Source organism: Theropithecus gelada, chromosome 18, assembly GCF_003255815.1.
Source record: "Theropithecus gelada isolate Dixy chromosome 18, Tgel_1.0, whole genome shotgun sequence".
NCBI lineage: Eukaryota > Metazoa > Chordata > Mammalia > Primates > Cercopithecidae > Theropithecus > Theropithecus gelada.
Window position 1 is genome coordinate 15,270,667 of NC_037686.1, and position 18,332 is coordinate 15,288,998.

The 18,332-nt window shown below is 46.2% G+C and overlaps 1 protein-coding gene across 5 annotated transcripts in view; it reads left to right on the top strand.

Moving 5' to 3' along the window:
- The window catches only part of CABLES1 (Cdk5 and Abl enzyme substrate 1), a 125,160-nt gene that overhangs the window by 23,165 nt on the left and 83,663 nt on the right, over positions 1-18,332 (top strand). The gene's annotated exons all lie outside the window — the stretch shown is intronic.

The window sequence follows — 18,332 nt, forward strand, 5'->3', positions numbered from 1 at the left end:
TGCACCGTACACAGCCAGGAAGGGATTTTGTAATTTTCCAGTTCTTTTCATCTGTTTCGGTTACATAGTTTGGGCCTGGAAAGTGTTTTGGAGCTTTATTTATCCAGTTTAACTGTCAGCAGTGAGCAGATTAAATAGACCTTTGTCAAAGTCTGTGTCATTTTCAATGAGTAGACAGCTAAGCTAATGAGCAGATATTTGTGGGCACCTGTTGGGTTGAGTAGTCCCTGCCTTGAATGTGTGAGAATTTAAGGAACAGAAGATGAGATATAAAGAGATGCCGCAAAGCAGCGTAATTGGGTGAAGAGCAAATGACCATGCCACCCCCAAAGCACTATCTCAACGGCCACTAAAGTGTGTTTAAAACTGCCCATTTCCCTTCCTTTCCTTCTGCTACCCAGCATCTGGTAGAGATGCTAGTAAACAGCAGTCACATGCCCCACTGGGTTGGTGTGTGTTTGTTTGTTATGGAGACAGGGTATTGTTCAGTTGTGCAGGCTTGAGTGCAGTGGCACTATCTCGGCTCACTGTAACCGCCCCCTCTTGGGTTCAAGCAATTCTCCTGCCTCAGGCTCCTGAGTAGCTGGGATTATAGGTGTGTGCCACCAAACCTGGTTAATTTTTGTATTTTTAGTAGAGAAAGAGTTTTGCCATGTTGGCCAGGCTGCTCTCGAACTCCTGGCCTCAAGTGATCGAACTGCCTTGGCCTCCCAAAGTTTTGGAATTACAGGCGTGAGCCACCTTACCCGGCCTGGTCAGGGTCTTAGAATCTTCTAGGCCGGAAACAGGAGGTGGAGCAGTGGTTCTGTTACTTTCTTACAAAAAAAATTGCAGCCCAAAGTTCCTATTAATATTTGCCCTGCTGTCTTCGTATTAAGCTTTGCTGCGCCTAAGCTGCTCGCACTGATAATGTAAGCTTGCTGAAGTACTATTGTTAGAAAACTGTTTTCTTGAGAGAAAAGGGCACCTTTCCTATAAACGTGTGTTTTGTGACATGTTTTAAGTAGACCTTTTACCCTAGATGATGTTTTCTACCATATAAACTTTTTATCAGTGAACAAGTGATTCTTTCTTCTGTGCCTGTGTTTATTCTGCCCAAGGCAATGGTACGAGATACACTGCTACATAGATCCCAGTCAGATGATCCCAACTGTGTGAGCTCATAAAAGACAGCTGTTTAAGTTTAAAATTAATAATTAACACACATGCACAGATAAAAGTTGTTGCTCCTAGCAAGATTAAAATTAGTCTGCAGTTGCAGATGCTCTTTATATCTTCCTCCAAAGAATTTTATTGTTGTGTTATTTTTTTCCCATTTCCTTTAAAGATAAAAATTTAGGTAGAGCAAATGATAAATTGATTTTCTTTCTTTCTTTCTTTCTTTTCTTTTTTGAGACGGAGTCTCACTCTGTCACCCAGGCTGGAGTGCAGTGGCGTGATCTCGGCTCACTGCAAGCTCCGCCTCCCGGATTCACGCCATTCTCCTGCCTCAGCCTCCCAAGTAGCTGGGACTACAGGCATCTGCCACTACGCCCGGCTAATTTCTTTTTGTATTTTTAGTAGAGACAGGGTTTCACTGTGTTAGCCAGGATGATCTCGATCTCCTGACCTCGTGATCCACCCGCCTCGGCCTCCCAAAGTGCTGGGATTACAGGCATGAGCCACCGTGCCTGGCCTCTTTCTTTTTTCTTAACTTGTTGGCAAGTTACACCATTAAGATGGTAGGGCTCTTGTCTCTCCGAAGAATCATAAGGTAACACTTGTCTATGGCTACTTTGAAATTACCTAAATAAAATAAAATTATCCCAAGCAAGAATTTTCCTTTTTTTTTTTTTGAGATGGAGTCTCACACTGTTGCCCAGGCTGGGATGCAGTTGCATAGTCTCCGCTCACTGCAACCTCCACCTCCCGGGTTCAAGGGATTCTCCTGCCTTAGCCTCCCAAGTAGCTGGGATTACAGGCAACCGCCGCCACGCCTGGCTAATTTTTTGTATTTTTAGTAGAGATGGGGTTTCACCATGTTGGCCAGGCTGGTTTTGAACTCCTAACCTTGTGATCTGCCCGCCTCGGCCCCCCAAAGTGCTGGGATTACAGGCATGAGCTGCTGTGCCCGGCCTTCAAGCAAGAACTTTCACAAAGATGTGTTGGTTATTTATTTTTTAGTTTTTATTTTTTATTTTTTGAGATGGAGTCTCGCACTGTCACCCAGGCTGGTGTGCAACAGCACGATCTCAGCTGGCTGCAACCTCTGCCTCCTGGTTCAAGCAATTCTTCTGCCTCAGTCTCCCGAGCAGCTAGGATTACAGGCACCCACCACCACACCCAGCTAATTTTTTGTATTTTTAGTAGAGATGGGGTTTCACTATGTTGGCCAGACTGGTCTCAAACTCCTGACCTCATGATCTGCCCACCTCAGCTTCCCAAAGTGCTGAGATTACAGGCATGAGCCACCGCGCCCAGCTGTGTTGATTTTCAAATAGCTATTTTGGTAGGTGATGGATTAGCAGAGTCTTTAATTTAGCAATGGAAAACACACAGGCAGTTTGTCTTCTGCAAGGCTCTGCCCTGTAGGCACAGTGCCGGGCGCATGGTGTGCAGAGGGTAGACCCCGTGTGCAGCGCCTGCCTCACGGCCTGCCCACTGGTCCAGGGTCCCTTCCTGAAGGGACCTTGAGCATGTCTGTTGTTGGAGGTTATTACAGCAGAAGGCCCAGCCTGGGGGGAGGTGATCATGGTCGTTTTGCCTGTTCCCTGATGTACTTTGCAGGGGTCCACATGTTCTATCTGGTCTTTATTCTGAAACTGCCCTGCGTGGGAGGGATTTTTAAATAAAAACTGGCCTACAGACTGTGGTAAAAGTCTCACTTTGACAATGTCAAAAACAGCCTGGGTGTGGTGGCTCATGCCTGTAATCCCAGCACTTTGGGAGGCCGAGGCGGGCGGATCACTTGAGGTCAGGAGTTAGAGACCACCCTGGACAACATAGTGAAACCCCGTCTCTACTAAAATACAAAAATTAGCCAGGCGTGGTTTCACATGCCTGTAGTCCTAGCTACTCAAGAGGCTGGGGTACAAGAATCACTTGAACCCAGGAGGCAAAGGTTGCAGTGAACCAAGATCATGCCATTGCACTGTAGCCTGGGTGACACAGTGAGACTCAAAAAAAAGAGAGAAGAAAATGTAAAAACAACTGGGCATGGTGGCTCACACCTGTAATCCCAGTGCTTTGGGAGGTCCAGGAGGAAGGATCACTTGAGCCCAGGAGTTTGAGGCTGCAGTGAGCTATGATCACCACTGCACTCCAGCCTGGGTCACAGAGGGAGACTCTGTCTCTAAAAATAAATGAATGAAGTGAGAGAGGAAGAGAAAGAAAGAAAACATTAAAAAACAACTCTCTTTATCATGCCTTGCCTTTCTTTCTTCTCCTGAAACACTTTACTGGTGTTTTGTGGGTGCTGTGTTTCAGAAAGAATTGTATCTAAATTACAGTTGTGTTAAAAGTGATTGACAATTAAAAAGTAGTGAATCAAGTCATCTGTAATCACATCACTGCTGAATTTTGGTGCACTGACTCCCAGGGTGGGCTCCCACTTTCTTGCATCCCTTCCTCCCATAGTTCTGAACACATACTGTGTGACCAGCACTGGATGAAAGCACACGAGATGAACATCAGCTGTGTTCCCATGAAGTTTGAGGACTTAGTATGTATCTGCATTTATGTATATTTCTTTTAAAAATGATAATCGGGGCCGGGCACAGTGGCTCATGCCTGTAATCCCAGCACTTAGGGAGGCCGAGGCAGGCGGATCATGAAGTCAGGAGATCAAGACCATCCTGACTAGTATGGTAAAACCCCGTCTCTACTAAAAATATTTTTTAAAAAAATTAGCCGGGTGTGGTGGCGGGCACCTGTAGTCCCAGCTACTCGGGAGGCTGAGGCAGGAGAATGGCGTGAACCCAGGAGGTGGAGCTTGCAGTGAGCCAATATTGTGCCACTGCACTCCAGCCTGGGCAACAGAGCGAGACGCCGTCTCAAAAAAAAAAAATAAATAATAATCGGCCAGGTGTGGCGGCTCACACCTGTAATCCCAGCACTTTGGGAGGCCGAGGCCAGTGGATCACCTGAGGTCAGGAGTTCGAGACCAGCCTGACCAACATGGCGAAACCCTGTCTCTACTAAATGCAAAAAATTAGCTGGGCATGGTGGCGTGCATCTGCAATACCAGCTACTTGGGAGAATGAGGCAGGGGAATTCCTTGAACCCGGGAGGCAGAGGTTGCAGTGAGCCGAGATTGCGCCATTGCACTCCAGCCTGGGCGACAAGTGCAAAACTCTGTCTCAAAAAAACAACAACAAAAAAAGAGAATCGTGCTTTACGTGTGTTTATGAATTGTTTCTTTTTCACGTAAGGCAAAAAGGACCACAAGTTTAAAGTACTGAGAAAACTGCAAGAAATTGTAAGAAAGTTTTTATAGTATAGAATAAAATGCTATGTTTTCTTTAAGCAAGACATTCATTGTTAGCTTAGATAGCCAGCTGTTTGATGTCCTGATGTCGTTCTTTAAACTTAGGCAGCTGAAGGGAGGCATATATCTCACAGTACCTGACCATGTTTTTCATTCAGTTCATTCTTTCGGGACATGTTTATCCAGCATACACCATGTGCTAGGGGGTGGGCATAGAGGGTTGAACCAGATATCCTTGGTTTTCACCTTAAGGGAACTTACAGTCCTTGTAGGTGACAAACAAAAATATGGGTAAAGTTGTGTTAAGTGCCCTGGAAGAAAAGAACGTGCATTACAAAACAACAACAGAGGAGGGAAGAACAGGCAGGTGGGGTCAGGGAAGGCTTCTTGGAGGTGGTGTCTTAGGCTGCCAGAGGAGAAGCCACCAGCACATGAGGACTGGGTAGGAAAGAGTTCCAGGTAGAGGTAACTGTGCTGTGTTCCAAGGCCTTCCTCTTTGGGGAAGAAGCCAGTATGGCTGAGGAGTATAAGCAGCCGGGAGAGGGAGGCAAGCCTTTTCATGCCCTGTGGACTTCAGGGGTTTGTATTTCGAAGTATGAGAAGATAATGGGTTTGAAGGACAGAGCAACAAGGTACAGTTAACTCACTCTGGCTGCTCAGGAGACCAGGCAGGAGAGACGATGGCAGCTCGGGCTGGTGGGCAGGTATGTGAAGGATTCAGGTGTATTTCAGAAACAGACAACAGTCCTTGGTGATGGACTGAAGGTGGCTGTGTTGTGGGGTGCAGGGTGGTGGAAAAAGGACTCCTGGGTTTGTGACTTGGCTTCTTGGAGATACTGGTACCATGGAGATGGGGCAGTTTGAGGGGGGCTGGCTTAATATGGAGGAGGAGGAGCAAGAAGAAGAGGTTGAGTTTGGCGGTGAAGTTTGAGCTGCCTGTGAGGATGCCACGTGGGGATTTAAGGAAGGCACTTGGCTATATGGGATTCTGGAGCTTCAGAGCACGGTGGATTGGAAAAGCAGGTTTAGGTACCATCAGTATGTAGATGATGTTCAAAGCCAAAGGTGGGGAGGAAATCGCCCAGGGAGTGGGGACGGAGAGATGAGAAAAGTCCTACCTGGAGGGTCTTCCTTATCAAGAGGTTGAGTAGAAGAGCACCTAGCAACAAAACCAGGACAGGGTAGCCTGGATGTGGGAGGAGAAGCAGGCACAGGGTGCTGTCAGGCAAGCCTGGGGACTGAGAGAAAGGATGGAAGAGGGACTAAGGAGAGGATTGGAGGAGAGAGAAGAAAGTGTAAGTAGCATTTTGGGAGCATGGAGAGGGAGTGGATACAGAAATGTAGCAGGCTGGCAGGCACTGAGGAGTGGCCATCTTTAACTGGTGAGCATGGATTTATAGTGACATGAAACTGCTTGACTCTGTGGTCATTTAACACCAGGAAGAGGGTTATGGTTATTTAGTGCAGGGAGTTCCTTGGGGCTGGAAGGCTTGATAAAGGCAAACCTTCCTTCCCTGCATGGAGGAGCATGGCTCTCCCAAATAGCTTTTGCTGTATAAATGTTCTTGTTCATTAGTATTTTCAAAGTAAGAGTTTAAAAAATATTGACATATGTAACCTGTATAACAGCCTATAAGGTAGGCCCTGTTATCTCCATTCTACTGATGGGCAAACTGAGGCACAGACAAGTTATCGAACTTATTTAAAATCCCAGGACTGAGAAGTTATGTGGGTTCCAGGATCAGGTTCCTGACTACTGTGCCATGCTGCGCTTAGGACTCTGTGGCCACGGTGGAGATCTTTCATTACACTCCTTTGTAAAGAAGTATAAATTGTTTCAGAAACTTTTTTTTTTTTTTTTTTTTTTTGAGACGGAGTCTCGCTCTGTCGCCCAGGCTGGAGTGCAGTGGCCGGATCTCAGCTCACTGCAAGCTCCGCCTCCCGGGTTCATGCCATTCTCCGGCCTCAGCCTCCCGAGTAGCTGGGACTACAGGCGCCCGCCACCTCGCCCGGCTAGTTTTTTGTATTTCTTAGTAGAGACGGGGTTTCACCGTGTTAGCCAGGATGGTCTCGATCTCCTGACCTCGTGATCCACCCGTCTCGGCCTCCCAAAGTGCTGGGATTACAGGCTTGAGCCACCGCGCCCGGCCGTTTCAGAAACTTAATGCAGTTCAAAATATCACTTTCCCCTGAAGTATCTAAAGGCTCTTTTATTATGTAGCACCCAGAGACAGCATCAGTGATTAATTTCACTTTGCAAGTTAGGATTCAGCTAGCTCTCCATAGCCTGCAGAGTGTCATCATCTGGAGCAAGTGTGTTCATCTTGGTTTGTCCCTCCTCAGGTCGATGTGGGCCAGCGCCCATCATCACACAGCCTGCAGCCTGACCTGATGGTGTCCTCCCAGGACCCCGCCATTAGCCCCCAGTGTAGGGCCACGTATAGGCACGCCAGCCAGTGTGTTCCTTGGTATTTTTTTTAAGTATCTGGGCCCATGTTATCAGTTACACAAGTGGAAATGCGATTCTTTTCCTGTGTTAGGTGTAACCAAAGACCACACTCCCACTGAAAGACAGGCATGATGTGATGTCAGGAAAAGGGATTTCTGTGTGCTGGAAACTGCTCCATGCATCCGCAAATCAAACTGAGCAGAGAATACAGACCACCACACTAAAGCTTTTTTTTTTTTTTTTTTTTGGCAGGATAATTTTTTTTAATTTTTAAAATTTTTGATGAAACATATCAAAACTTATCTTTGATATGTTGTGATGAAACATATAAAAATTTATTTCTTAACTATTTATTTATTTATTTATTTGAGACAAAGTCTCGCGTTGCCTCCCAGGCTGAAGTGTGATGACATGATCTTGGCTCACTGCAACCTCTGCCTCCTGGGTTCCAGTGATTCTCTTGCCTCAGCCTCCTGAGTAGCTGGGATTACAGGCTCACACCACCATACCCAGCTAGTTTTTTTGTATTTTTAGTAGAGACAGGGTTTCACCATGTTGGCCAGACTAGTCTTGAACTCCCGACCTCAGGTGATTCCCCCCATCTCGGCCTCCCAAAGTGCTGGGATTACAGGCATGAGCCACCATGTCCGGCCTTAACTATTTTAACCATTTTTTTCTCTTCTTTTTTAGAGACAGAGTCTTACTCTGCCTCCTGGGCTAGAGTGCAGTGGTGAGTGATCATAGCTCATTGCAGCCTCGAACTCCTGGACTCAAGCAATCCTCCCAAGTAGCTAGGATGGCAAGTGCATGCCATCACACCCAGCTAATTTTTTAATTTTAATTTTTAATTTTTTTTATAGAGACAGGGATCTCACTGTGTTACTTAGGCTGGTCTCAAACTCCTGGCCTCGAGCAGTTCTCCCATCTTGGCCTCCCAAAGCACCAAAATTACAGGCACGAGCCACTGTGACTGGCCCTTTTAACCATTTTAAGTGTACAGTTCATAGTGTTGAATACATTCACATTGCTGTGCATCCACTCTCCAGAACCCTTTCATCTTGCAAAACTGAAACTCTGTGCCAGTTAAATAGCCCCCTATTCCCCTGCCCCCCAAGTCCCTGACACCATTCTACTTTCTGTTGCTATGAAATTGACTACTGGAGGTACCTCATCTAAGTGGAATCATACAGAGTTTGTCCTTTGTAACTGGCTTATTTCACTTAGCATAATGTCCTCCACATTGTAGCACACATCAGACTGTCCTTCCTTTCCAGGGATGAATATTATCCCATTATTTGTGTATGCCCTACTTCGTTCGCTTATTCGTTCATCCTTCGATGGACACTTGGTTGCTTCCCCTTTTCAGCTCTTGTGAATAATGCTGCTATGAGCATAGATGCACAATGTGCTAAAACGTGTCTTCCTCTCCCCCATCTATCAGAAAGCAATCTCTCGTGTACGGGTGAGTTACAAAGGGAAAGGGACGGCTGACTTGAATGCAGGATTCCTTCATCAAACATGATGCCTGGATACCCGCGTTTCAAGGGAAATGAGTGATTTTCTGTGTGCAGGAAAGAAGCTATTCTAGGAGGGTGTGGGTGTGCAGGCAATGACCAAGAAGTTACTAAATCACAAGTAGTCATCTTATTAATCTTTTATTCTGTTTCTTGCCCTTCTACCTATTATGTTCGATGATGTTGTCAACTGATTCTTTAATACTACCCAGAATACCATAAGAGTATACATATGTACGTATTTATATCTCTGTGTGTAATATGAATGCAGCTTTTTTTTTTTTTTGAGACAGAGTTTCACTCTTGTTGCCCAGGCTGGAGTGCAATGGTACAATCTTGGCTTACTGCAACCTCTGCCTCATGGGTTCAAGTGATTCTCCTGCGTCAGCCCTCCCGAGTAGCTGGGACTACAGGCACCCGCCACCGTGCCTGGCTATTTTTGTATTTTTAGTAGAGACGGGGTTTCACTGTGTTGGCCAGGCTGGTCTTGAACTCCTGACCTCAGGTGATCCGCCCGCCTCGGCCTCCCAAAGTGTTGGGATTACAGGCACGAGCTACCGCTCCTGGCCAGCGTTTTTTAAACTATGTAGTTTTTTCTTTCTCTGGTAATAAAAAGGAATACTTGCATGAAACATTTAGGAAAAATAACAAATTCAAATTACGCATAAACCTACCACCCAGAGATGACCAGTTAATGTTTTAATGTAAGACGTGCACACACATGGGTAGGTTAGGCTCTGTCAGTTATAATTTTTTATGGCATATATATATATATTTAGTGTTCTTAAAATTAGAGATCAAACAGCATGTACTATTTTATCAGTGTCCTTTCTTCACTAACTCATACATTACGAGCATCCTCCCTCGTTGTCAGACCCCATTCTGCAGGTGACCATGAGTGCAAAGAGCTCCGTTCATAGGAGCAGACGGAATTCCCAGGGTGGCTTCTCATCAGAAGTTGGGGTGTCTTGCAGTTTCTGTGATGTGCGTGATTTCTCTGCTGAAGGTTGTAACAGAGGAGGAAGGGTGGCATTTCCCCCGTTTTATAGCAAAACGAGCAAGGAGTGGAGGCCATCTCTGAACGACTTATCCAGGACGAGGGGAAGCTGGAAATAGCAACCAGATCACTCACTCACTGCCTTGTGCTTCATTCACTTGATAAAACTAATCTCAAGCTCATCATCAGCGGAAATTATTTCCCCTAATCTCCTGGGAGTGTGCTTTCATATTTTTATGTTTGCTTAATGGTTATTTCAATTCTGCATTTTTAAAAATTAAATTAAAAAAAAAAAAAAGAAAACTTTCCAGGCTGCTTTGGGAGACTTCCTGGATTTTTCGTCATGTGGCTGGAGGAACTTGGCCCCTCAGGCTCTTCACCTCCCCCATGGAGAATGATCAGGCTCCCTAGGGTCCAGCTGCAGGCCAGTTTTTTCAAAAGCTGTTTGGAAATTCAAGGTCTGTTTCACCAGATGCCTCTTTTTGCAGTTTCATTAGCTCATTCAAAATATACTGTGAAAGGCTAACAAGATGTCATCCATATGGAAATCATATTAGTTAGATTCTGTTGCTTATAATTTGTGTGGTGTTGATTAGGTGCTAATTATTTGGGGGGATTGGGGGGAGTACCTTGTACTTTGGTTTGTTCAGACATTCAACAGCATTTGCTGTGCACCTAATATGAGTTACAGCCCTGGACCTAAGGAGCTCCTAAATCAAGAGGGAGAGCCAGACAAGAAAATCCACCTGACAGTGCCAGGCTACAACAGAGTGAAGCCCAGGAGGCCATGGGAACAAGGAGGGGTCTGTGAGCAAGGAGGGGTGAGTGGGAAGCAGTGGTTCCAAGCCAGACTTGCTGCAGGTCGTTGGGGACCTTGGCAGGTAGCTCTGCCTCATTGGAGGGAAGGGGCAGATGTTTGGGGGAGGGGCCCTAGATTGGCCTGGAAGGAGACAGGGCATGCAGACCCTCGCGCCCTTCGGTTCATGCACACACTTAAATGCAGCAGTCAGGTTGCTGTAACACCACGGAGCTGAGCTGAGCTGACCCGATGGCTCTCAAAGTGATGCCAGCAGCTGTGTGGGCAGGACTGGTGGGAACTCCCGGGACTGACCCTTCTCCTTTCATGCTGGAGGCCCCTCAGGGCGATCTGAGGGCAACTCCAACCCAGGGGTAGCTGATGGACTGGACACTAGTTTGCCCTTTCAGAGTAGGGAAAAAGCAGGCGTGGAATTTGCACACCCATGTTCATAGCAGCATTAGTCACAATAGCCAAAAGGTGGGAGCAGTCTAAAGTATTCACTGAGGAATGAATGGATACACGAAAATGAGGTATACACCCTCAACGGAGTATCATTTAGCCTTGAAAAGTAAAGAAATTGTGACACATGCGGCAACACGGTGAACCCTGGAAACCTGCTGAGTGAAACGAGCCAGTAACAGAAGGACAAATAGTGTATGCCTCCCCTTCTGTGAGTGGAATCTGCTCAAGTAGTCAAATTCATAGAGACAGAAAGCAGAATAGTCGCCGCTGGGAATGAGGGCAGGGAAATGGGGAGTGTTGTTCATTAGGTGCAGAGTTTCAGTCTGGGACGATGAAGTCGTCCGGAGGTGGATGATGGTGATGGCTGTCCAGTAGTGTGAAGGCACTCAACGCCCTAAGTTGTATACTCTTAAAATGGTAAATTGATGCTGTGTATCTTTCACCATTTTAATAAAAAACAAAAAAAACAGGGCATGAAGCAAAGCTGTGTCCCAGGCAAGGATGGACGTGGAGCCTGGCGAAAAGGTCCTGTGGCCACTCCACTTCCTTCCCTCCGGAGCTGCTCGGGCCTGTTAAGCTCCTCGCTCCCTGTCCCTGTGGATGAGATCCTGGGTGCTGGAGAAGAGCAATCAGACCTGTGTGAGTGCCCGTTTGTACTAATAGGGAACCCTGCGGAATTCTTCTAAGTGTCAGAGGTGTTTGAACCAGAGCAGCTCCTTCTTAAATAGGATCTGGGTAAAATGAGGCTGAGACCTACTCGGCTGCATCCCAGCTGGTTAAGGCGTTCTAAGTCACAGGACTCTAAGTCACAGGACGAGATAGGAGGTTGCTGGACCTTGCTGATAAAACAGATTGCAGTAAAGAAGTCGGCCAAATCCCACCAAACCAAAATGGCCACGAGAGTGACCTCTGGTCATCCTCACTGCGACACTCCCGCCAGCGCCATGGCAGTTTACAAATGCCATGGCAACATCAGGAAGTTACCCTATATGGTTTAAAAAGGGCAGGCATGAGTAATCCACCCCTTGTTTAGCATATCATCAAGAAATAACCATACAAATGGGCAACCAGCAGCCCTCGGGGCTGCTCTGTGTATAGGGTAGCTATTGTTTTGTTTCTTGACTTTCTTAATAAACTTTCACTTTATGGAATCCCCCCGAATTCTTTCTTGCACAAGATCCAAGAACCCTCTCTTGGGGTCTGGATCGGGACCTTTTTCCAGTAACATAAGTATGTATGATGTGTTATGTCCACTAGGTCCCAGCCATGTGAAGACCCATTCTCGTGGTTACACATACGACACGGAACACCAGACATCTCACAGAGAAGCTGCCTGGTCTGTCAGCAAAGCAGTTATTTCTTATGTGAATGGTGCCAAGAGGGAAGCCCCTTCCCCCAGCTCAACCAAAGCATTAAACCTTTCTTCCCCAGTGGGTAAAACTTTCTTTGTCAAGATAACTTTCATTTGGAAATAAACTTTGAAGCAGTTTGAAGCTAAAAGGACTTGCTTTCAAACAGCAGCAAAAAACGGTGAAAGAGCCTCGCTTTGGAAACAAGCTCGGGAGACCTCATCAGAATTTGAAAGGCTGTGGGATAGGTGCCCTGTTGCTTGGGATGAGAGCCTGAGCAGGTCTGAAGTGGTGTGTGTGACCTGCTGAGGCTCTCCTGAGGTTCCTCTGAAAACCTCGTGTTTCCTGTAATTGGAGCCCGCCACTGTGTTGGGTCATGGGCAGCCGGAGGACAGGTGTCTCATGCTTGCCTGGACTTGGTGGGAGCTGCAGCCGTGTGGGAGGGGGTAGGATTGCCCAGCAATGCCCTATCCCTCTCAGCTCCCCCTGTTCTGGAAAGGCAGAGATGCCAAGACTACTGTCCTTCTAAGAGAAGGACCTCAGAATGTCTAGCAGAGACGTTATCCTTATCTGCCATCCCCCGGCCACATGGATGTATGTGTTGTGTTGGAACCTCAGTTTCTCCATCTGCAAAAGGAGTCAGCATAGTACCCATGTACAAGGGTGTTGTGAGAATGCCAAGATGTTTGTAAATCCCTTAGCAGAGGGCATGGCGCAAATTGTCCCCAAAAGGAAATAGAAACATGTAACAAAGGGCCTGCCTGTTTCTGACGTGGCCTGTTGTCCTTCCTAAGATCCTTCGTGCTATGCGGAGGAATGTCTGACCACACACAGAACAGAGTCCCCTTCCATCCACACCTGCCCTCTGGCTTCTGGAGGGTTTGGTGGCAGGGTTGCTTCTGAGCTTGACATGTTGCTGGGTTCCAAGACCACATACCCTGGCCATCTCCAGCAGCGTGTGCATGGGCCTTGGGTCCATTTGTGCCCCTTATGCTTTTTATTGGTCTCATAGCAGAAGCCAGACTGCTGGGTTTTTATGAAGCCAGGAAAATGGGCTCTTGATGACTATGAGGCATTAAATCTCAGAGCCAATTTCATAGTCACAGTTCAGCCCGAGAATGAGCTTTGCACCTCGTGATTCTTGACAACTTCAGCTTCAAAGGACATTGTGAAAGTCTGCTTTGGAAAGAACAGGTTAAGACTGACTTCCCACAGTGTTGGCTGCAAAGAAGGTTGAGAGTTGTTTTGTTGTTGTTGTTGTTGTTGTCGTCGTCGTCTTTGTTTTGAGACAGAGGCTTGCTCTATCTCCCAGGCTGGAGTGCAATAGTGCAATCTTGGCTCGCTACAACCTCCGCTTCCCAGGCTCCAGCGATTCTTGTGCCTTAGCCTCCTAGGTAGCTGGGAGTATAGGCGCCCGCCACCACACCCAGCTAATTTTTTTGTATCTTTAGTAGAGACGGGGTTTCACTATGTTGGCCAGGCTGATCTCGAACTCCTGACCTCATGATCCACCCGCCTCGGCCTCCCAAAGTGTTGTTATTACAGGCGTGAGTCACTGCGCCCAGCCTGTTCTTTCCTGTAGAGATTAAGTTATTGGGGAGGGGTGCTGATGGGTTTCATTAACATGTGATCTGTAGATCCAGGCCCCGTCTCCTTCATGGCCCTATCCTGGCCTGGGGTCCTCTATTTTTGTTCCCGTAACACGCTTTATTTTATAATGAACTCTTAGTGTGTCTCCTCACCGCATTGTTCTGAAAGGCAAGGCTTTTGCTCTAGTCATCCTCGATTCCACAGCGCCTTGTAGTGGGTGCTTAGCAAATGAAGGGCGGATGACTGAAAGCATCTGTGAGTGAGTTTATAATCTGATGAGCTCTGTCCCAGAGTGATGGAGGATAAGGAGGGGCCCTGTGCCTTGAGCCTTGCCATGGTCTGCACCGTTCTCATCAGCCCTGCTTATCTTTAGCCATGCCTCATGTCTTGGTAAAGCTTTACAAAGTCTGTTTTGCAATGCTTTTTTTTTCTTTTTGATAAAGTGGTGTTATTTCTTCTTGTGATCTTTAGGAATCTGCCCGTTTTTCAGAGCAGGACCTCTTCTCTTCTTTGATATTGCTTTGACTGTCGTCTCTCTTTTTCCAAGATCCCTGCCACCCTCTGATAACCCTCACATCTAATGGAGCCGCAGAGTCCACAGCTGCTCATAGCTCACTCACCCACGACTTGCATCCTCAGAGGAACTCTGCTTCCCCCTGACCCCATCAGCCTCACATCCCTGCCAAACCAGGAGGCCCAGAGCTCGCTTGCATTCCAAGCTCTGGCCTGTGAGTGTTGACCAAAGGGTTAACCTTTCTGAGCTGTGTTTCAAAGGGTTAACTTTTCTGAGCTGTGTTTGTCCTGTCTCCGTACTAGGTCATGAGCCACCCAGAACAGGGACCAAGCTTTACATTTCTTTTGTTTTTCTTTTTATTTGAGACAGAGTTTCCCCCAGGCTGGGGTACAATGGCATGATCACAGCTCACTGCAGCCTCGACCTCCCAGGCTTACGCGATCCTCCCACGTCAGCCTCCTGAGTTGCTGGGACTACAGGCATGTGCCACCACCACACCTGTCTAACTTTTTGTGTATTTTTTGTAGAGATGGGATTTTGCCATGTTGCCCAGGCTGGAACATTTCTTTTACTTCTTTGTATCCCTGACACCTAGGACTGAATATTTATATGTGGGTGATGTTAGTGACGGTGATGACAATGACAACTTAACACAGTAGAGACAGAGTTGGATCTGAACCGTGCCCTTCCTGACCCTGTCGTTACCTTTGCTAACCCATCCTTTGCATTCTCACAGTGGGTTCTAATCTTTTCTTGGGATCACACACTGTTTTATATAGGAGGGGAAATGGACACTTATACACACCTTGCATCTGATTTTAGAAGGTCCACAGTTCCCTAAGAGGTACAGAGATCCCAGTTTAAGGATCTTGCTCTAAAGAAGGACACCATTAAACACCCGTAGGAAAATCAGTGGTAGTCAATTGCATTTATTTTACCCTGTCACTTTCTGAAAACGTTGGTTGGAAACAATGTCTCCCTTGTTGGTTGGAAACAATGTCTCCCCTACGCTCCCTAGTTGTTAAGAATATATTATTTTCTACAGTAACTAGAGCTTTGGTATAAAGGGTCCACTCATAGACTTTTTTGAAGGTCCAATAGCAGTGGAATCCACTTACATCCACGTGAATATTCACGTGGCTTTAAGCACATCTCTCATGCTGCAAATTCACTTTGGAGACTCTTCCTGAACAGCCTGGTAATTAGAACTGTGGTGGCTAATTAGGAATACGGTGAGACAGATGAACTAATAATATATTTTCAAAAGGCTCCAAGCGAGCTGTTAAAAAATTAAACTTCCTCTGCTAAGGCCGATAGAAGCACCCTGGATTTGGGGTATTGTCCTTCCTCTTGGATGACTGAAGTGCTCGTGTGTTCTCCTGAAAACTGTATCCAATTTGCAAGGATGTCTTGCACCAAAGGTTAGGGAGATGGGAGGTTGTGGAAATGGAAGTCTCAGAGCTCCAAATAGCACCTTGCTGTGTGCAGTAAGGAGGTTTCCTTTTTGTAGAGATGGAGAGAGAGGTTGGATGAAATGTGACTGTCAGCACGTGCTGGGTGATGCGCGACACTGGGGCAAAGGGTTTTCTGATGGGTGGCTGGGGAAGGAGCACCAGGTAGCCTGTGCTGGAGCATCTGTCGATGTGCTGAGCGGGCTCTGCTCTGAGAGGGTTTGCCCAGGTCTCTGCCTTCAAGCCTAACCTGCTGCCTGCTGCACACAGATACCTATGGGACCTCTGTAACCCACGTTTGAAAGGAAAGGGAATGGCTCTGAAATGACAGTGTCTGGTCCCCAATCCTTGCTCTCCCAGCCATCCAGCTCTGCCCTGGGCATGTCTTTGAACCTCTCCAAAAAAAAGCTTCAGTAAAAGGAAATTGAACCAGATCCATAGTTTTCAAATTGTATTATCTGGAGCTCTAAGGATCTTAGCAAGGGCTTTAGGAGGTCTACAAACAGTTCTAATCTGTTTTATATTTTGGAATTTGGTGCTTCATTATTACTGTATATTTTTTCCCAACATACGTTTTTCTACATATGTAAACTTTATATATCATAAACATTTTAACAGCTTTACTAAGATATAATTTGCATACCAACCATTTAAAGTTACTATTCTGGCTGGGCGCAGTGGCTCATGCCTATAATTCCAGCATTCTGGGAGGTCGAGGTGGGTGGATCGCTTGAGCTCAGGAGTTGGAGACCATCCTGGGCAACATGTCAAAACCTGTCTTTACAGAAAATACAAAAATTAGCTGGGTGTGATATGGCATGTGCCTGTAGTCCCAGCTATTTGGGAGGCCAAAGTGGGAGGATCGCCTGAGCCCAGGAGTCAGAGGTTGCAGTGAGCTGAGATCACACCACTGCACTCCAGCCTGGATAACAGAGCGAGATTCTGGCTAGAAAAATAAAAAATAAACTTATTGTTAGTGGGTTTTAGTACATTCACAAACTTGTGCACTTGTCACCACTATTTAATTTTAGAACATTTTCATCACCCCCAAAAAGAAACCCCATGGTTATTGGCAGTACCTGCCCATTCCTCCCCGTCTCGGATCCCAGCTTCTGGCAACCACGAATCTACTTTCTGTCTCTATAGACTTGCCTGTTCTGGACATTTCATATAAGTAGAATCATACACGACGTGGTCTCTGGTAACTGGCTCCTTTGGTTTAACATAATGTTTTCAAGGTTCATGTTGTAGCGTGTATCAGTACTTCATTCCTTCTCATGGCTGAATAATACTGCACTTCGTTCATTCATCACATTGGGGTTTTCACATTTTTGACTATGGTGAATAATGCTGCTGTGAACATTGTATATGTCTTTGTGTGGATGTATCTCTGCATTTCTCTTCGATTATATCTAGGAGTGGGATTGTTGGTTTTATGGGGTGACTCTGTGTTTAACACTTTTTTTTTATTTTTTTGAGACGGAGTCTCGTTCTGTCCTCCAGGCTGGAGTGCAGTGGCATAATCTTGGCTCACTGCAAGCTCTGTCTCCCGGGTTCATGCCATTCTCCTGCCTCAGCCTCCTGAGTAGCTGGAAATACAGGTGCCCGCCACCACGCCTGGCTAACTTTTTTGTATTTTTAGTAGAGATGGGGTTTCACGGTGTTAGCCAGGATGGTCTTGATCTCCTGACCTCGTGATCCGCCCGCTTTGGCCTGCCAGAGTGCTGGGATTAAAGGCATGAGCCTGTGGCCGGGCACAGTGGTCACGCCTGTAATCCCAGCACTTTGGGAGGCCAAGGAGGGCGGATCACCTGAGGTCAGGAGTTCGAGACCAGCCTGACCAACATGGAGAAACCCCGTCTCTACTAAAAATACAAAATTAGCTGGGCGTGGTGGCGCATGCCTGTAATCCCCAGCTACTGGAGAGGCTGAGGCAGGAGAATCGCTTGAACCTGGGAGGCGGAGGTTGCCATGAGCTGAGATCGCACCATCGCACTCCAGCCTGGGCAACAAGAGCAAAATTCTGTCTCTAAATAAATAAATAAATAAATAAAGGCATGAACTACCGCGCCTGCCCTGTGTTTAAAATTTTGAGATATAATTTGTATATGTATACATGTTATACCATGTATATTTAAAGTGTTTTTTTAAACTGCAGTAAAATAAATTCGATAGCTTTCTATAGCAAAGCCTGACATACTGGTGACTTACGCATTAATTAGCTAATTATGCATTAGTTAACTCATGCTGCCAGACTAAGTTGATTTTGTTCAGTTAAACTTCACCTGCCACGTCTATTAAATTGAATTGGGCCTTGATATGTTTAAAACTGGTTACCATAGGCACCCACTTATCTCTTTCAATGGTGATTATATCCCTACTGTACAACCAAAAACCAAAAGAAACAAATTAGATTCTGGGATTGACCTTAGACTAGAAATGTCACCAAGAGCTTCTGGTTTTAGATTAGTTTGTACCTCAAAACAGCTACACTGCTCTAACAGTCATTGAGATACAAGTCAATATTATACTCTCAAGTTTATAAAATTTATCATTGTTCTAATCTGCTTTATATTTTGGGATTTGGTGTAAGGTTTAATTTGGGAGAAAAAAGGATTCTCTCCTCAGAAGTTTGAACGTCAGCGTTCTGGATGATTTCTAAGGTCCCGGCTTTCGTTGTTGACCTCATTCCTGGGCTTCGGCTGGTTTGCCAAAGGTCTTGCAGTAAAAATGGTAAAATGA